Source organism: Papaver somniferum, chromosome 4 (genome assembly GCF_003573695.1).
Source record: "Papaver somniferum cultivar HN1 chromosome 4, ASM357369v1, whole genome shotgun sequence".
NCBI lineage: Eukaryota > Viridiplantae > Streptophyta > Magnoliopsida > Ranunculales > Papaveraceae > Papaver > Papaver somniferum.
The window spans coordinates 99,140,801-99,159,989 of NC_039361.1; positions in this window are offsets into that span (position 1 = coordinate 99,140,801).

Consider the following 19,189-nt stretch of genomic DNA (forward strand, 5'->3'; position numbering starts at 1 on the left):
TCCAACAGTGGCGGTGGTGGTGTCACCACCCCCCCCCCCTCAGCCCAACGCCGGGAATCATCCTCTATTTGGTCGGCATCCCGAAGAAGTCATAGAAAATCCGCCTACCATAGGCGATCCCATGAAGGTGCAAGAAACTCTCGCTAAAAATTAGACTGGCATGGCTGCCACCCAAAAGGAATTATTCAATTATCTTAAGACTCTTACATACAAGGTGGCGGAGAAAACTCAAGAAAAAGGAAAAGGAAAAGAAACATCCTCAGATGCTGGCCCTGAGGTCGTTCCAGTTCATACAGTGGATGACAATGAAGTCCGAAAAGCTACAGACGATTCATCAGCAAAGGAATCATCAAACTTCATTACTTGGAAAGATTTGGAACGTCTCCTGGAGAACCATGGAAAAGACAAGACACCACATGTCGTCCACCAGCCTTCGTACCCTGTTGCTACGCAAAGGATTCCAGTACCAAAAGGTTATGTCTCTCCAACATTCACCCTTTATGATGGAACAGGCAATGCTCGAGAACATGTTTCTCGGTTTCTGGAAGCTTTGGGAGAACATGAACATAACCATGTTGTCCGCCTCAAGGAATTTTCAAAATCTTTGAAAGGAAGGGCATACACCTGGTACAACAACATCACACCAGGGACTATCAAAAATTTGGGGAGAAATGATTAATGCCTTCTACAGGAAATATTTCTTCGTTTCAGAGCAAATCACTCTCTCTGACCTTGGAAGGATGTTTCAAAGAAGCAACGAACATCCTAACGATTATGTGAAAATATTTAGGGTTGAATCCCTGGACTGCCATGATCCAAATGTTACGGAGAAACAACTTGTGGACTTGTGCATCAATGGAATGATCCCGGTCTACAGAGCTTTACTGGAAAATCTACGCTTCCATACCTTTTCAGAACTTCACCGAAGCGGCTAAGAGATCGGCAACTACCGCACCCGCTTTACTATAAAGGACTAAGTCTACAAAAGCTGAGGAACCGCGAGAGACTTGAAGTAACAGGCGTCTGATCAACAAGCAGTACAGCCTCCAACCTTCCACAAACATTGTTGCAGAAGGGAGCAAACGAGAAGCCGAGACACAACACCAGAGCGCTTCTCCAACATCCCAGGATCCTCTAAAGGTGCAAAAAGAAAAGATAACAAATCCTGAAATGCACAAAACTCGACCCGGCATCAACAAACGGGGAAATGATCAGACATACTCAAACTTCTCTCTTCTCAAGGAGTGATCGGGTTACTGGAAATCTGGGCTCAAGATGGTGCAATCAAATTGTCATTCATAAGGAGAGAGACAACTGAATAAGAAATAGAGAATCTCAGGTTCCGTCGCCTTCATAGGTTCATCAATCATCCAACAAGCAACTGCAATATTTTGAAGCACATCTTCAAAGAGAAGGTTGATCCACAATAGCTTCAACTGGGGACTGAAGGAGTACAAAAAAATCCTCTCCCAGTCAGAACCTTTACTCTGAACAACCAGTCAAAGAAGTAGTTCAATCGTTGATCGAGCATATCTGTGAAATTGCTCTATCTCTCTAAGGAACAAAGGAAAGACATGCTCGGAACCGAATTACATTGTGTCAGAGTATGTCCATCCCGAAAATACTCCTTGAACCTTCATCCACATACATGGATATGCACGACTGGGGACTTCTTATCACAGTTCATCTCAGAGTAAATGAATTCGGAAGAATGTTGATCGATGTTGACAACGCTATCAACATCATTCCACTGAAAACCCTCAGAGCCGCAGGGATAAGAAGCTACTCGTGATCCCATCTCAATCAGAGACCTTGAAGGAATGCTCGGAAATACTTATGGATACATCACTCTTAGAGTGAATATAAGTTCAACCTAGACATAAACCAAGTTTCGCATAATCATGAAGATCCAGGATATGAAATGTCCTTCAGACGAGCATGGATCCACACTGAAAAGATGACTACTGACAAAGCACCTTTGGTTGCACATATCTCCAACGAAGAAAGTTCTGATCCAGAAGATTTAGCTGACGTTCCATCATCAGAGCACTTGGAAGAATTTCGAACTTTGATAAAGTTGAAGCAAGAACCTGCAAAAGATGCATAGACATTCATCAAGAGGTTCCGCACTCAGTCAAGTCTCATTCCTTACATGTCTATGTCGTTTACTTCCTCACATGTTATCCTAGCATTGGGGACTCAATTCTGCAAGTAAATCTGCAGGACGTTATGAGTGGATAGCTTCACCACATTAATATTTTACCAAGTGGTTAAATCTTACATCTCTCTGAATTGAGCATCTCACTGAGACGTTCATCACTGAGATGATGTCCAAGCATGGAAAAGAACATTTTGGGCGATTTTCCATAGCCTTTCAAGAGTGTCCATGTATGCCACAAAACCAAAAATCTCTGATGTATGCACAAGTATTGAATCCCACAACCGCAACGAAAGAAATGTTGAATCAACAGAAGATACTCAGGTCCAAGAAGATCAAACCTAAGACATTCGATGCTTAATGGATATGACGCTTCAACGCTCAATCATCTAAGAATCCTTCAAATTATACTCCCAATCAAAGAGTACACCTTCTATAATGGCGCCTCTAACTTCAGCACAAATATCTCGAAGATGATACACTGATTCAACACCAGCACGATCAAAGTGTAACTGAACTACAATCGATAAGTATTCATTATCCCATGATAAGGCTTCTGAAGCAGATGCAACATCATTTATCCATGGATGACACAAACTTCTTCAACATACACTGGGGACTTGATCTTATTGGAGAAATCGATTCAAATCTATCAATAAATGTTATCCACATAACAAGTTGTTGCGACCTTATGCGATTCCATGAAACTTAATCAACGAAACCTCTCCACATCAAAAATCTTGCACGATCAAGGAACTGTTCTCCTCACATCCAGAATGATACTTTCACTGCTATCTTCCACAACAACATCGATTTCCTGACGAAGCCGCTTCACAGTAAAGTCATATTCAGGAGAATTTGGGTTGAAATCCTAGTACACCTTCATCTTAGGAATGCTCAACTCACTAATTAGTTCGTGCATGTAAAGGCTCACTGGATGGAGGAGCAAAGACCATGTCGATAATCTAGCCTTTTCGGTTTTTTGGAGCAACTCCAACCATAGTATCGGTATCAAAAGGATATCTGGAGGAACTCCATTCATGGTCTCAGCATCCACAAGAGTTTCTGGAGAAAAACTCAATCGTGATCTCAGTATCAACAACGGTCTCAAGAGCAACATCCTCATGACATGGCTTCATCAATTAACCATTCTCTGAAGTATTGCTCGATGAAGCGGACTTCTCCAAGCACTAATGATTCATATCAAGGTGTGTAGACATGAAATATATTCACATGAAAGTCTTTATGAAACTTGCACATCGGTCGGGCCCAATCCCAAGTCTTCTACAAGATGTTCTCATCACCTCTACAAATGAGATACAACATACTTCAGCACATGGGTTTACAAAAACGTACCAATGGGTGAGGAATGGGGAAATTATTCCTCAACGAAAGATGTTCGTTTATGTCTCTTCTATAATATACCAAAAGGGCGCATCAATCGGACACACGATATGAAAGATATGACCTTTACCGTCAGGTCTACGAAATCTGAAAAATTTATACGGGATTACAAATTACAAATGTGCACGCTTCGTTGGCTGACCTCTACAACTCCAAATTGAGTGATTCTTTTCTCATGTGATAACTCCACCTTTCAGCTTCAAAAGTTGGGGTCAAGCATCGAATTCCGACGTCGTATGAGGTTCCTAGAGCTTCTAGAGCGTACAAAATGCAAGCGGCAATTCTTAGACGGATTTCATAACTTCCACAGTCGATCGGTGTCCACCAGGTCTTTCTAATAAGTACTTCATCAAGGTACCTCCAACTTCGACCACCTAGGTCTTTACATCAATTTTATACCAGGGTCCTCTATCCAAGTCTCGCCAGAAGAAGAGAAAACGAAAAGGAGAGATTTAACAAAATACTGGGGACTGACGGTCCACTGATCATGACGATCAGTTTCACAGTCCAAGACCCGTAGCACCAGACTCTCATGTGCTAATCATTCATCATAAAAGGAATGCTACCACCGGGCATTAAACCATGGTCATTACATCATCCCCTCTCGAGAGCAACCTCAGCTATGGTCCCGTGACCAGGGTTTCAGAAGTGATGTTTCTACGACTGACAGAAACAAGATGGCACTGCAAGCACCATGCTCATGTATCAATCAAGGGGTTTAGATTTAAAATTAATAAGGGTCTGTTTGGCATGTTAAAATTAGAGGTAGTTAAAGGAGGTAGTGCAGTCCACGGGTGTGGTCAAGGGATGCATTTTCTATTTAGGTGTTTGGCATGCCAAACTACACGACATGAGAACTACCTCAGTAGTCCAACTACGTCCGAATGCGTAATTCGAATGCATACCTCTCACCATGGGTATTCAAAGTCGCCCTCTAACTACGTCCCTGAACTACGCCATGACTATTGTTGACTTCTTTTTTTCTTCCCATTTTTTTCTTCTTCTTCTTCTCTGCAACCATTGGTCATCGATACTCATGATAGAAAAATTAGGTCACCTCATCTTCTTCGTCATTTGTTCTTCTTAGGAGGAAATTAGTCAAAAACTGAGATTTTGTATTGATTTTGAGAAAAAATTGTGAACATAGATCTCGATCTGGCTCTTCCCTAATGTCAATTAAGTTTTCAAGGTTAATCTACAAAAGATGAAATTGAAGACGAGGAAGATGATGATTAAGAAAAATAGTATATGGGTTTTGTTGGTTTGAAGAATTAAGTTATTGTTTGGGTTTCAATTAGGGATCAGAAGAATTATAGAATTAGGGTTTGTTCTTGATATGAAGATATCCAGAAAAGGCTGATGAATCAGTTGAGATTCTGATGAGTTGTGGCGGTGGTATTAACTCGAGTGTTGATTCAACTCAGATTGATGAAGAGGAGATGAATTTTATTTTGGAATGAAAAAGATATTGGAAATCAAAACTATCACCAGTTAGTTGTTGCATCTCCATTACAACAATATCATCTTTCTTTCCTAAACCCTTTTTACTTTCTCTACTCTAATCCTAACCCAGCCAAACACAACTTTTAGTCTGCATGTAGTTCCAATGCCACGACTTTCTACTACGTGTAGTTTGAATTGCACTGCATTACAAAAACTCATGTGCCAAAAGGACCCTAAATGGAATTGAAATCCTTTATCAAGTGTTCAAGACATAAGCAAAATGGTCTAAAGACACAACAAGGGCGTTTTACAACAAGCTCGTCTGAGAAGATTTTACACTGTCTTGCACAAAGAGGCGATCTGGGAGCAATTGGTGAAGAATTTAGGGATGGATTATATACCATTATCTTCGCATGGATGTCCTCTACAACATACCCAAAATTCATAGAAATTGGATGAACGAGCAAAGATATGTGATCGAAACATTGGACTACATGTCTGCTGAAAATTTTCTGGAAATCTCCTTGAAGTTTACTGTTTCACCTAATTTGGCCCCTAAAAATGCTCAAAACTCGAAAGTCTCCATTGATAAAGCTTGGAAATCTTCCGAGATGAAAAAACATGGGTAGACCGCGAAAATCCGACATCGGAAGAAGATTCTACATCGTTTTTACTAAAAGACCGGCTTTTGAATTTTCTGATGACGAATTATGACGAAATTCTTCGTTCACCCACATCCGAATCAGGATCTACACCATAAACGCAAATCTTGACTTCATCTTCAGCCGATAGTATCATTTGCTGCAGTCGGCGGTGCTTCTACTGATAAGGGACGACTCCCAGATAATCGAGAGACATACAAAGTACCAGTTTTCCAGTGTCTCTGAAAAGTTGATTCACCTCAGGATGAACATCTGCAGAAGTCTTCATCTTTGACTTGATGTTTCTGGAGCGTTCGCCGGAAGAGACAGAATGGTGGTTGTAACCAGAAGTCACCACTATCTGAGGCGAAAGACATGGAGTCATGGATATACCAATAACAAACACGCAACAAAAATGGTAACAATCCAACTCTTACCTATTTACAATTTCACTAGCTGTAATGATTATAACGTCAGAATTTCGAAAACTTGCTCGTTCCTTCAAACCTGCAAAGACGAGCAAAATTCATTATTCAAAATCATGACTTTATTTTCATAAAGCTGTGAATAACCCACACAAATTTTTACTGTGTGAACATTCACTGGTTTTTCAAAATTGGGCAGACGTCTATTCTATAATTGTGAAAACTCACATACAGACATTATTTCACCATTTATAATTGTCTACTTTCAACAGTTGTTCAAAATCAAAACATTGAATTTACAAAAATATATACATATTTTAACGTGAAACTCACGTAAATTTGAACAATATATATATATATATATTGCTCCATCGCACGAGCATCTGTCTTTGAAACGAGAGTATATTTTCAAAGATTTCTAAAATATCGAAGACAAAAAATTTCATGAAAGCTCATAAACAAATTTTTTATTACTAAGAGATGCACGTCTATTTAAAAAAAAAAAAAAAAAAAACTTTTCTCTCATACGAGCATCCACCTTTGGAACGAGAGTTTATTTCATTTTGTGAAATCTCACATATTTAAAAAATAAAATTTTGGTTTTCATGACAGCTTATAGACAAAATTTTTATCATTGGACGCAAGTCTACGAAAAAAGATCTCTCCTACATTAGGGATTATTGCTAGTTTCTTAAACTAACGGTCGAACGAACGTCCGTTCCTAAAACAAGGGTTTTTACAAAACTCACGTCTATACATGCATATGTATATATAATTTTTACATGAAAACTCATGAACAAGTTATCAAGTTTTGAAAAAGAAATAAAAAAAAAAAAGAGCGGTGCTACACCAATTTACGCTCGTCAGACGATGCTCTATCATGCTACTGGGATCTTCGTTCAAGCCATGGTTCGCTCGTACAATCGAAAATCCGGTAACATTTTATCTTACGACTAAGTTCAATTACTTATTTCGTTTGTAACTAGAAAATCACCATTCGGTGTTGACTGAGAAACATGACTGTCCCTCACTAAGCAGGGGACTTAATATAGATGGTGGATTTTCGACAAGGGTTAAAATCGTAAAACCATAATTATACATGTTCTTGATCCAGCAATCATATGAGTATTGAGGCTCATGTCTCTCATTGAAGAATGAAAGCTCGTGCCATGAAATCTCTGACTGAGAATACTGTCTCTCAGAGTATATGTAGATGTGTAGTCTCTCATCTGAGGCAGCGGCACATCTCATGAATACTGAGCAATTTCAGTAATTATTCTATATAGAATCGAAAGATTGGACGGCTCCTAGACAGCTTGCCTGCTAGTATAGAGCAATAACGTCTTCAGGATGCAACAAGGTTTCCCCTGACTATATAAACAAGATATGACGTTTAAACAAGCTCATATTTCTCAATTCTCAGATAATTAATGCTCCTAGACAGCATGCCTGCTAGTACAGAGCCATCAATTAATTATCTCTGATCGTTAACTGAATATTCAGCAATATTCTACGATTCTTAGTAATATTTCGTCACTTCAATTTGAGGTTCTTCCCAGCAGAATTCCAAGGATTAGTGATAAATATTCAACGTGCGGGCATCTGAGCGGCTATCGAGTAAGCCCCGACTAAAACGTGGCTCACCGGCCGGCCAATCACGCTGTGGCCAGTCCCACGCCTAATTTCATATTTTATCATGTTTTTTTATTTTTCCCTGATCTCATGAAAGTCTTTTCATTTGAGCAAATCTCCTTCGTCTCAAGGAAACTCCCTAATCTCATGGTGTTTCCTCATGTCAAAAAAATAATAAAAGTAAGGAAAGGAGTCGTGGGACCGAGCTTGCTAGCCAGCCGGCCGTGCCCTAGCCGTGGCCGGTCCCACACTTCATGGTTCCTTATTATTTTATTATTTCCCTCATCTCATGAAAATTCCCTGATTTCATGATATTTCCCTAAACTCATGAAAATTATGTAAAATTAGGGAGAAAATGCACGGGACCGGGCTCATTGGTCGGTCAGCTATGCCCTAGCCGTGGCCGGCCCCACACGATCTTGTCTCATTATTTTAATATTATTTGTTTCCCTCATCTCATGGAAACTCCTTCACTTCAAGGAAATTCCCTAGTTTCAGCAAACTCCTTGATTTCATGATATTTTCCTAAAATCATGAAAATAATATAAAATTAGAAAAAGTGCTATGGGACCGTGCTCATCGACCGGACGGCCATGCCTTGGCCATAGTCAGTCCCACACTTCATGACTCCCTATTTTATTATTTCCATAATCTCATGGAAATTCCCTAACCTCATGAAATTCCTCAGTTTCATGGTATTTTCTTCACATCAGGGAAAATACATAAAATTGGGAAAGGTGTTGCGGGACCGAGCTTGCTAGCTGGCCGGCGATGCCCTAGCCGTGGCTGGTCCCACACCTTGCAATTCCCTATTTTATTAATTATTATTTATCATCTCATGAAGATTTCCCAGTTTCAGCAAAACCCTGAATCCTTCATATTTTCTCAAAATATTGCTCAAACACACATCAGAAAATATCAAAACTCTCAGGACTGAGACACAGACATTATGGTGACACAGGCATGTCTCCTTGACCGACCAAGGCTGGCCCTAGGGCTTGCAAATAGCCGGTCCCACATGTTTCAGAAATTTTCACCTAATTTGCTCAATTGCTCATATTGGATCCAAACTCTTCTCAAACAACTTGAGTTTGCTCAAACGACCATCAGCTGGTCCCACAACCACCAAGATCCGGTCCCATGAACCCTTGTTCGGTCCCTCAAATCTCCATAATTAGGTTTTATACCTAACGCTCATACGAGCATTATTTTAATAAGTGATTAAACCAGCATTTAATCATCCTTTCACCAACTGGTCTTCAGGAGACTTTGGTAATTTGCTCATTTGAGCATCTGGGCGGTACATGGTCGACTCGTCGTCCCATGTGGCCAGTCCTTCCTTCACTCTGTGGTTGATTTTCAATAAATCATCAATTGATCAAAAAACTAGGGTTTCGAATCTAGAGCTCTGCAAAAACATAATTCTGAGCAGATTCAAACACCAATAATTTTATGTTGATCCCGTGATCAACATCTTAATTAATTATATTCGGTTCAATTTCTAGCATTATAAATTAATATTTTATTTGGTCATGCTACCAATAATTTATCAGATGAGCAATATTTTCTCAGTCCATGAATATTGGTTCAACTATCAATATTCAATAATTCATCAAATGATCAACGTTTGCTCAGTCCATGAATATTTGTTCAACTATCAATATTCAATAATTCATCAAATGAGCAATATTTGCTCATACGAGCAATATTTGCTCACCTTAAAAATCAACATAATTATACTTTTGTCTCAGCAGACATGTTCAATTCATGAGTCTCAGAACATTTTCAAATCACGTTCGACTCAACAATACAAGGACTCATCGTCCCATAAAGTCAGCAATTGACTCCACAATCACGAGATGTCAATCGTGTCACATGGGGGGATATTAACTAGGTTTTGGTCTGGTGGTCTACGTAACGTGTGTTCATACACACGATGAGAATGTGATCAAGTCATGCAATCAGTTGGAGGAGTTAGAAAAGTAATGGGTGGAAAATAAACCAAGTCTCCGCACGATGAGCAACTGGTTTTGACACGATTTCCCACTTCCACACTCTTTGACTTCAGCAACTATCACACTTCATGGGATCAAGGTGTTTACAATTCTGGCAATATAAATAATTATCTGAATCCTGATTGAAACAGACAAGAATTTCTCGACAAGTTCACACAGACAATCTTTCGTCTACGCGAACTCATCGTCTGAGCAATACTCTCAACTGAGTAAAACTTAACCATTCAGAACTTTCTTACACAGAATACACAACACACCTACAATCTTCGATCATCATTGATCTCACATATTTCTCAGCTTCCCTCCTACAGATCGACCCATCCTCTCTTGTGACCGAATTGACTCTGGAACGGCCATTGTCTTGGTTTAGGCCGGAGTCCTACAGATTGATCTCTCGAACTTAAAGTACTCCCTTCTTTAAGTACATATGTGTGAGGTTAAGCATTTCGCTCGGTTCAAGGAGTATCCTCCGCGAGGTCGTCTCTTCAATTCCGTAAAACCAGCAAATCGTTTTTCCCCATCTACACCTCGGGAATGACATTTTATGGGGGAGAGTTCGTTTATGAACTTGTGCTTAATCGCCATATCTTTGTGGGGAGTGTGGTTGTAGAATATTATAGGGGTTATATCTTGTATCTTTATAAACTCCTTGATGAATGTATTTAGCTTCGTCTTTATGATTGCATCTAAATTTGTTGGTATGTTTATTCTCTTTTGGTCATGAAGAATCTCCATGGAAATTTCATGAGGATCCCACTAGTTTTCGTACCTTTGCCAATTTTTATTGAAAAAAAGGGGGAGAATTAATGTATAGTTTCATACTACAAATGCATATGGTTTACGGATCACTATGTAAGGGGGGTAGTTTTCATATTGAGATGATGTATTGACTAAGGGGGAGTAATACATACTCACCATAGTAATATTGTCAAAGTTGTGATGCAATTGAACTTTAGTGTTGTGTAATAATACTATGACACTGTATAACAATGATCGAGAGAATTTGTTTTCTCATTGTTATATCTATGGATCTCCAACAGCTATGATGCTGAGTTGAACACGTTTAGAGTCATGGAATACTTGGAAGTGACGAAGTTTTCGAGTCGTGTTGAAGATGCCAAGGATATCAAGCATTTGGATGAGAAGCTACAAAGTTTTTATTTGTTTTGTAACCCATATGTATTGATAGTTTTGTCACTAAAATTGACAAAGAGGGAGATCGTTAGAGCATTTCTCGGTCGAACTCGCATGTGTTGTTATCTCAAGCATGTTTGTCAATATTAGTGATCAAAACTATGAGTCTTGATTTCTATACCATTTATATGTCTTGGACTAGGACATAGATTGTGTAGTTGAGCTTTAGACTTCACGGCGTTCATCTCTTGAAGACGAAGAAATACTAAGGGGAGCTTGTGGAACTTCATCGACAAAAGGTATGTGGAGACTGAAACTTATCTATCACTTGGAAAGTCTATTTCTACTCTATCTCCTATATTGAGACATAAGTCGTATTACGATATAGTTTTCTATTATACACATTTGAGATTTCGAGTTGAGTTTATCTCTCTTATATATTTCTCGGAATATGTGTTGGCAAGCTTTCGCTTTGGCCGAATTCATCTTATATTCGTGACGAAAGTCCGAATAAGATCATATGAGAATTGCCGAGTTACATCTTACATGGTTTGTGTGATACAATCATTTGGTGATGCTTTGGAATATTTCATTATGATAATTTCAATAACTTGAAAATCTCTTTTGAAAAGGCGAGGGTACCCAAATATACCTCAAGCTAAAACTTTTCCTACCTATAAGTCCTTTCTCCGAAAGTGATTGTCTATGGACTGAATCGAGACAATACAACTAATTGGTTAACACTTCGTGTGATCGTCTATGGATACGAGATCGAGACAATACAACAGCGAAGTATGTTTACTTGATAAAAGGTTCGGACTTAACCAAACACAATAGGTTTGCTTATCAAGTAAATATGAATTAACGTTTGTGTACTTTAAATTATAATAACAAACAATTATAATTGCGGAAAATAAAACTAAATAACACAGAAAGATTTTGTTAACGAGGAAACCGCAAATGTAGAAAAACCCCGGGACCTTGTCCAGAATTGAATACTCTAACGATTAAGCCGTTATACAAAATAAACCAACTTCGTATAGTTGAGACCAAGCAACTAAACCTATAGTTCACCTAGTTTCGTCTGTATTCCCACGCCTCCAACTTATGAATAAGTCACGTACTTGGAACAATTCCTTTGGTTCGTATTCCAAATAGTAAAGGAACAACAAATCTGTTTGGTAACAACTCTATTTAACCAAGTGATATGAGTTCAACAAAGGCTCTTCTGTCAATAAACTCCTTCATCAGGTCCTTAGATCTATCTTATTCTCAAATACCGAAGTAATTGTTAATATTTTGCAATCAATATTATTAATCACAAAGAATTGTATTGATGTTGATCTACACAACTAATCAATCTAATCTATCACAAGGATAAATCGATTATAGTTGGATCCTCTATATCGAAACAAGTATTGTGCACACCAAAGATTATGAACCCCAAATCAGAAATCTTCAATATCTTCTTGTAGATGGTGCGTTTCGACAAAGGCTAAAATCATAAAACCGTAATTGTACATACTCCTGATCCATCAACCAGATGAGTATTGAGGCTCATGTCTCTCATTGAAGCATGAAAGCTCATGCCGCAAGAACCTATGACTGAGAATACTGTCTCTCAGAGCATATGTAGATGTGCAGTCTCTCAACTGAGGCAACGACATATCTCATGCATTCTAAGCAAATTCAGTAGTTACTTCTATATAGAATCGAACGATTGGACGGCTCCTAGACAGCTTGCCTGCTAGTGTAGAGCAATAACGTCTTTAGGACATAACAATGTTTTCCCTGACTATATAAAAGAAATATGACACTTCAACAAGCTCATCTCACTCAATTCTCAAATAATTAATTCTCCTAGACGATCGTGCTAGTATGATCCCCAAATCAGAAATCTTCAATATCTTCTTTGTCTTCAAATCTTCTTAGATCTTCAATAAACACCTGCACACAACTACTTGAATCTCTTGTGATCAATCACGCACATAACGGAGTCTGTTACAATGGATTATCACAAGACGTCTTTAGATCTACAAACAGTCTAAAGATCTCTATCGAAACTTCGATCTAGTTTGAGTGAATATTATATCAGAAGAGAATATTCTCAACCATAAACAAACTAGGTGCAACCAAAGTTCGACCACCGTTAGGTAGAGTTTCAATCCGCACGTCTTTGTTATTCACTTGGTAACGATATGTTACTCCTCCTTAGTCTATGATTTCACTCTTTCGTTAGATAAACGTTTAAGCACCAATGTCCTTTCCCTTAGTGATACCAATCAATATAAATCAATACCAGTATCACTTGTTTACTCCATATATTTCTCCCCCTTTTTGTCACAATATGACAAAGAAACGAAAAAATAAAGGACACACCGAAAGGATCTTACAAATCTCACAAGACTTGCAACCTATAGAGTTAAGCACGAGGGTTCCACACACCATTTTTGATAACCAATATCAAAACCGAAAGTACAAAGTAATTATGTTTTGATATGTTACCAAGTAAATAATTGCCCGAAGCAATTTTACCTAATATTTTAGCAAACCAAAAATCAACTAAGCACCTTAGTTCCTTTGCTAAACCGATTGTACAAATACAATCGATTTATTCGATAAGGCAAAAATAAAGATAACTCTATTTTTCTCATCAGGTTCTAATTATACATATAACTTAGACCTTTAACTTTTAAACAAGACAAGTATTAGGTTAGTTAACTAGCATTTCTTGTTAAGGCATTCGATTAGACTTGAATAACCGAAACCTCCACTTTGATAAGTCTAACTAAGATCAGAATTAACTTAGTTTTTCTTATTTGGAATCAAATTGGACAAAACAATTCATCTCGTAAACCTTTTCTTTCGTTAAGCCATAAATAATTCATACATACCAAATAAATCAACTTGCATAATTATTCACCTCAACCGGAAGCAATTGAAACGACATAGACATTAAGGAACCCCAATTGCACCGAAATTTTGTAAGCATAAATGATTTATACCACACAATAAAGCAAGATAACAATAGTTTTTCTTAATCGAAAACAATTGAATCACACACACATCCATACACACATAATGAAATAAAACATCAATTGTACCGAAATTTTGTTAAGCAAAAGCAGTAAATATATGAAATAAAATCAGGCTTTTCTTAAACAGGAAAACAATTAACTAACAATATTGTTACCTCAAATTTCGCATCCTCTTCTCTAATATGTTTGCATCTTCGTCCAGGGAGAATTGATATCGAAATATCATTATGTTGTCATCCTTATGCAAAACAAAATAATAACAACAACCAACCTTTACCAGAGAAAGGTTGAAAATCGGTTTTAACAATCGCAAGAAAAAGTTGAAAACCGTCGAAACACATATGCTTTTATGTTAAACCAAAATCGATTCAACATATTGTGACTTTTTCACATATTGTTTCTATCATAACCCCTCATGATCCTTTGATAAAGCCTACCAACATGCGCAAGAACTTAATCCTGCTAAATAAAAAAGTCACCCAAACCATAAGGGTTCACAACATTATGAGATCGAATATCAAGGTAATAAAACCGAAATCAAACATTCCATAAACATACATAGCAATAATATAAAGCATTCAAGCACATGCTATGTAAATCAAAAACTATCACAAGAAAAATTATAAATCAAATAATTTTATTCATAATAGTTTTATTTATAATAGACCAAATACAATCATTGAAAGAAATCAAAAATTGATGTATATTTTCCTTTTGCAACTCAATCCTTCATATCAATGCTAAATGAAGGTGGATTACTACTTTCAGTCTTCATCTTGTGAATTTCTTCAAGTACAATACCTTGTTGCTTGACCAAAATTTCTTGCAGGTGAGAAATTTTTGTGAAGGATTCTGCAAGAGCACGTAAATCTGTCTTTGATTGAACACAAAAATGTGTCAATGCTTCAATACACTGATCTTTCCTCAGAGTATTATCTCTTTCCTTCTTGCTATAAGCCAATCTCCTTTTTTGATTTTACCCTCAATATCAAGAGAAGATCGAGACTTAATCTTAAGTTGATCTTTCTGATCTAGCATCTTGCCAAGAGAAGATGTTGGATCCAGACTCATGGTTCGGACAAGGAATGACCAAAGAAGGAGAAGGATCTTTTTATAATTTTCATACTTCCGAAAATATAATATTCCTAAAAATACGAATATATCAAATATTTTCAAATACTAGATATTATTTCCATATTATACACAAAAGTTCCTTGATTCTCCTTCTTCCTCACTCAAAATTCGGCACACATGGTGGAGAAAGAATTCTAATACCGGTCAGGTGGTATTAGTATGAGATTTTCTCTCATTATGCAAATTTGAACACACAGAGTGTCCTTGATCTAGCATCGTATGAGAAATTCTCCTCTTGTTACCTCGAACTACCGAAGTATCTTGAGATTGACTTGGATTGCCTACGAAACTTTTAGCAATTCTGTTTTTGAGACAGTTTTTGCATCTTGTCTTATTTTCCCTTTACCATTAGATGATTTAATAACATCGGAAGACATGTCCTTTTTAAAATGGGTAAATCACTAATGGAGGAGGAAGAAATAAGATTGACAACTAATGCAATATTAGTTGTTTCCTCTTCTTCAGAATCATATGAATCAGAGGTCTAATCTAGAGTTACAGCCAAAGCCTTGATTCCAGTGTATTTCTTAATATTGGGACAGTCTTTAGCAATATGACCAAACCTGAAAAAGCGGGGGTACAACAACCACACCCAATATTTCTCTTAGAAATCTGTATGGACAAACTCCAATATACTTTCTAGAGAATCAACTAGACAGTCAGACTCAATCTAGATAAAAAGTATATCAAAGAGTTTATATCTCAATCTCTCGATTTGATATATACTCAAGCAAATAGAAATTTGCGAGTCTTTATCAAATACTAGAGAGATAACTTGGATGGTACCAAATGATGGGTTCTGAAATTTGTTGTAAAGTGGTAAGAAAGATTCGTTCAACTCGGACATGTAAAGATTGATTTTAGATTTAAGTAGAAGTAATAACAATTTTACGAGAGACTGGGACTCAGGATTCCACCAATAAATTTATTCATGTGATTCATATATTTATTCTAGACAATTATAGCTCAAATAGAATATTGACTCTGTTTCTTTGCCAAGGTAGATTTTTGAAAAGAAACGACTGTAAATCTAAAGCATGGGATATCAAAAGATTTAACCTAAGTATAACCCATCAATTGAAATCACAACCATTCAATAAAAACCATAAAACAATTAATAATCCATGCAAAAAGTCATTAAAGAATTAAATATAATTACCACACACATGAAATATGGCTTCCTCTGTCATCCCAATGTTGGGGTTTAGCTCCTCATATTATTCATGTGCTCAAAATAGTTGTTCGTAGCTCAAATAGGTGAAAAACAAGAGAAAACTAATAAAGAAGACAGTTTGCAACGCTGTAGTAACGTTACAAACATTTGTTACAACGGGTGTTGAACTGTTACAGAGAAAAGATGACAAGATTATGATATGTGTGATCTGTTGAACAGCAATACTTCTGTTGTGCTGTTTGAATAAGACTGCCTATGCGACTTTCCTCGCCTGTCCAATGTTATTCAGCTTCTCTTCTTCACCAGCAGCAGGTGAATATTTCTACAACTTCACATGCGCTTCTCTGCTCCGATTCTATCGACCCCAAACTGTCGACATCCCTTCCAGGGACTCAAAACACATTATTTATACACCACAGCTCCCTATCCAGGGTAAATCTTCATCGAATATATTAGTTCCCTGCCTTGCAAGTTGCGGCTTCTTCTTTCCTTCTTTACCTTGTCTACGCTCTTTCAGCTGCCAAACTTTCCTAAATCTCCCAGAACAAAACCAGAAGATATTCGCTCCTCTAAAGCCTGCACGTAACTTCCACATTGAAACAAAACAGGGTCGAGATTTTCTCACAGTTTCCGTAAATATCTTCCTTTTCCCTATTTTTGGATAAATATCGATTGTATGAAGATTTAATTCCTTCTTTCAGTTGCAAAACACGTCATCTCCCCGTCAATAAGGTAACAACACAATCTGACCGTAAAACCCTTGAAAATCTCCGCGTAACTTCCATATATACATCATGTGATAACCTTCCCCTCAGTTTCACGTCAACCCGATTATTCAGCCCATTGTAATCGATCCAAATGCATGAATCAACCCTGTTTGGTCAATTAGAGTCCGGCCCAACACAAATATGCGATTAAATCTCCTTGGAACATCTCTAAATTCGAATCCAAAATCTGCCAGACGCTGCACACAGTTTCCCGCCAAAACTAATTTCAAACGGAGAAGATAGTGTGCCCCTTATCCTCTGGTGGGGTGTGAATAGTAGTTTCCCTGAGGTGGGCCTTATCAACTGAGTACCCCTTATCCATTTGAAGGGTGTAAATAACACATGTCCTGGGGTGTCTCCAACATACTTCTGGGGTCCGTTCGGTAATTCCTTCCGAGGGTGCAAATACCACTTTTCGAGCCAATGTTTGCCGCAAAACCTTATTTCTCCAAAAAGACCTACAAATACATAAATAACCAAATAAGTACAAAATCGGGCACTAACAATACATGTAATTGATATTAAAATAGACACATAAATGTGTCCATCAAATACCCCCAAACTTATTATTTGCTAGTCCTCGAGCAAACCAAATCTAGAAAATAAAATCCTAACTCACTGTCGCAGGCATCGTCGGTTGCATTTAGCATATGCAACAAGCCTTTAAAACCCTAGGTGGCCCTAGTGGCCGAGTTATAGTCTCTGGAGGGCTTACTGGAGATATACCCACAAAACCTTTTACAGCAGACCCTAGCTATCTACGCAGAACCTTGGAAGGCACTAAAGAATCTCCTTGGTTGGCATACTTATTGACTACAGGAGGAAGTACCCTGATGCGAAATTCCAATTGTTGTACATGAGCTTGCACTCAAGCATACTGAAATTCATATAGAAGTGACAGAGCTCTACTCAGATAGTTTCTGGACATTATAACCGGAGTCAACCAATCACATGGATAGACTAAGAAGATGGATGTATAGAAAAAAATAGATGGTTTTGATGTTGACTAAGGTGAACGGTGTTTCACATATCTGTCTGAAGGCCACTTCCAAAATGAACCTATCCTAATTTGCTGAGATACTGGTCTGACTAATATCAACACAACTGGCATATACAAAGGAACCAGTGGCCGATAATCCTAATTCTAGATCAACTCAGCTGGCATATACAAGGGAACCAGTGGTCAATTTTAATTGAACAATTTATTCCGTTTGGTCCGATGGTCTGGTCTAAATTTTTCTTTCTTTCTTTTTCTTTTTTTTTCTTTTTTTTTTGGGTATCTCAATCACTCTATCTCACCCTAGCAGTGGTAACAACTTGAATCGTGTGCCCCACCTAATCACTTAGAAAAACATATTTTAAAAAGAAAATAAAACAAAAACAGAAGTGAAAATGATTCAACGAGATATGGCGAAACTACCATGTTTTTTTTCTAACACCTGAGCTATGTGCTTTTATGAATAGACTCTTTAGATGTTTCCATCTAATCAGATTGGTTCCTCAACTCCTATAACCAAGATGCTTCCATCCACTTAGATTGGTTATTGCTATCCTTAATAAGCATGAATTTCTAGGCTCCGGAGTTTAATATAATGCAACTAAAATTTTTCTCCCATACCCCCAAACCTAAATCTAACATTGTCCTCAATGTTCTAAAGATAAAATGAAAAACATGAACAAGGAGAAACTGTTACCATTTGAAGCAAAAGAGTTAAGGAAAGATATTACCGTGTCGCATGAATATTGGGTTACCTCCCAAGAAGTGCTAAGTTTAACGTCTTCATCCAGACTAAGAAATAATTAATCACCTCGAATCATATAGAAATAATCGAAACAATTGTGGATCATCTGCATCAAAAAGTGTTACCAAAAATAAAAGGAAACTGCAAGAAACCAAGAAAATGAACAACAAGAGCACACCCTTGTCTAGTTTCCTGTTTAAGACAACTACATCTAGTTGTGGTTCAGGTTCATGTTCAATAAAGGTTCTAAATAAAATATTTTCATGAGATGCACCTCCTCATAAGTAAGATCCGAAATCTCAGGTCGTAAAGTCTGCAAAAACTCAAATAATAATTTAGAAGCACACAATAATAACCTGAATAATTGAGGATCCTCATAGTCAATCATATTTGACTCAAACAGTTGACCGCAATGAAAGTGGTGGTCATTCCTAAGCAGATGTGTCGTTTCTGTTTTCCAAAGTGTTTAGGTTTAGTCTCGG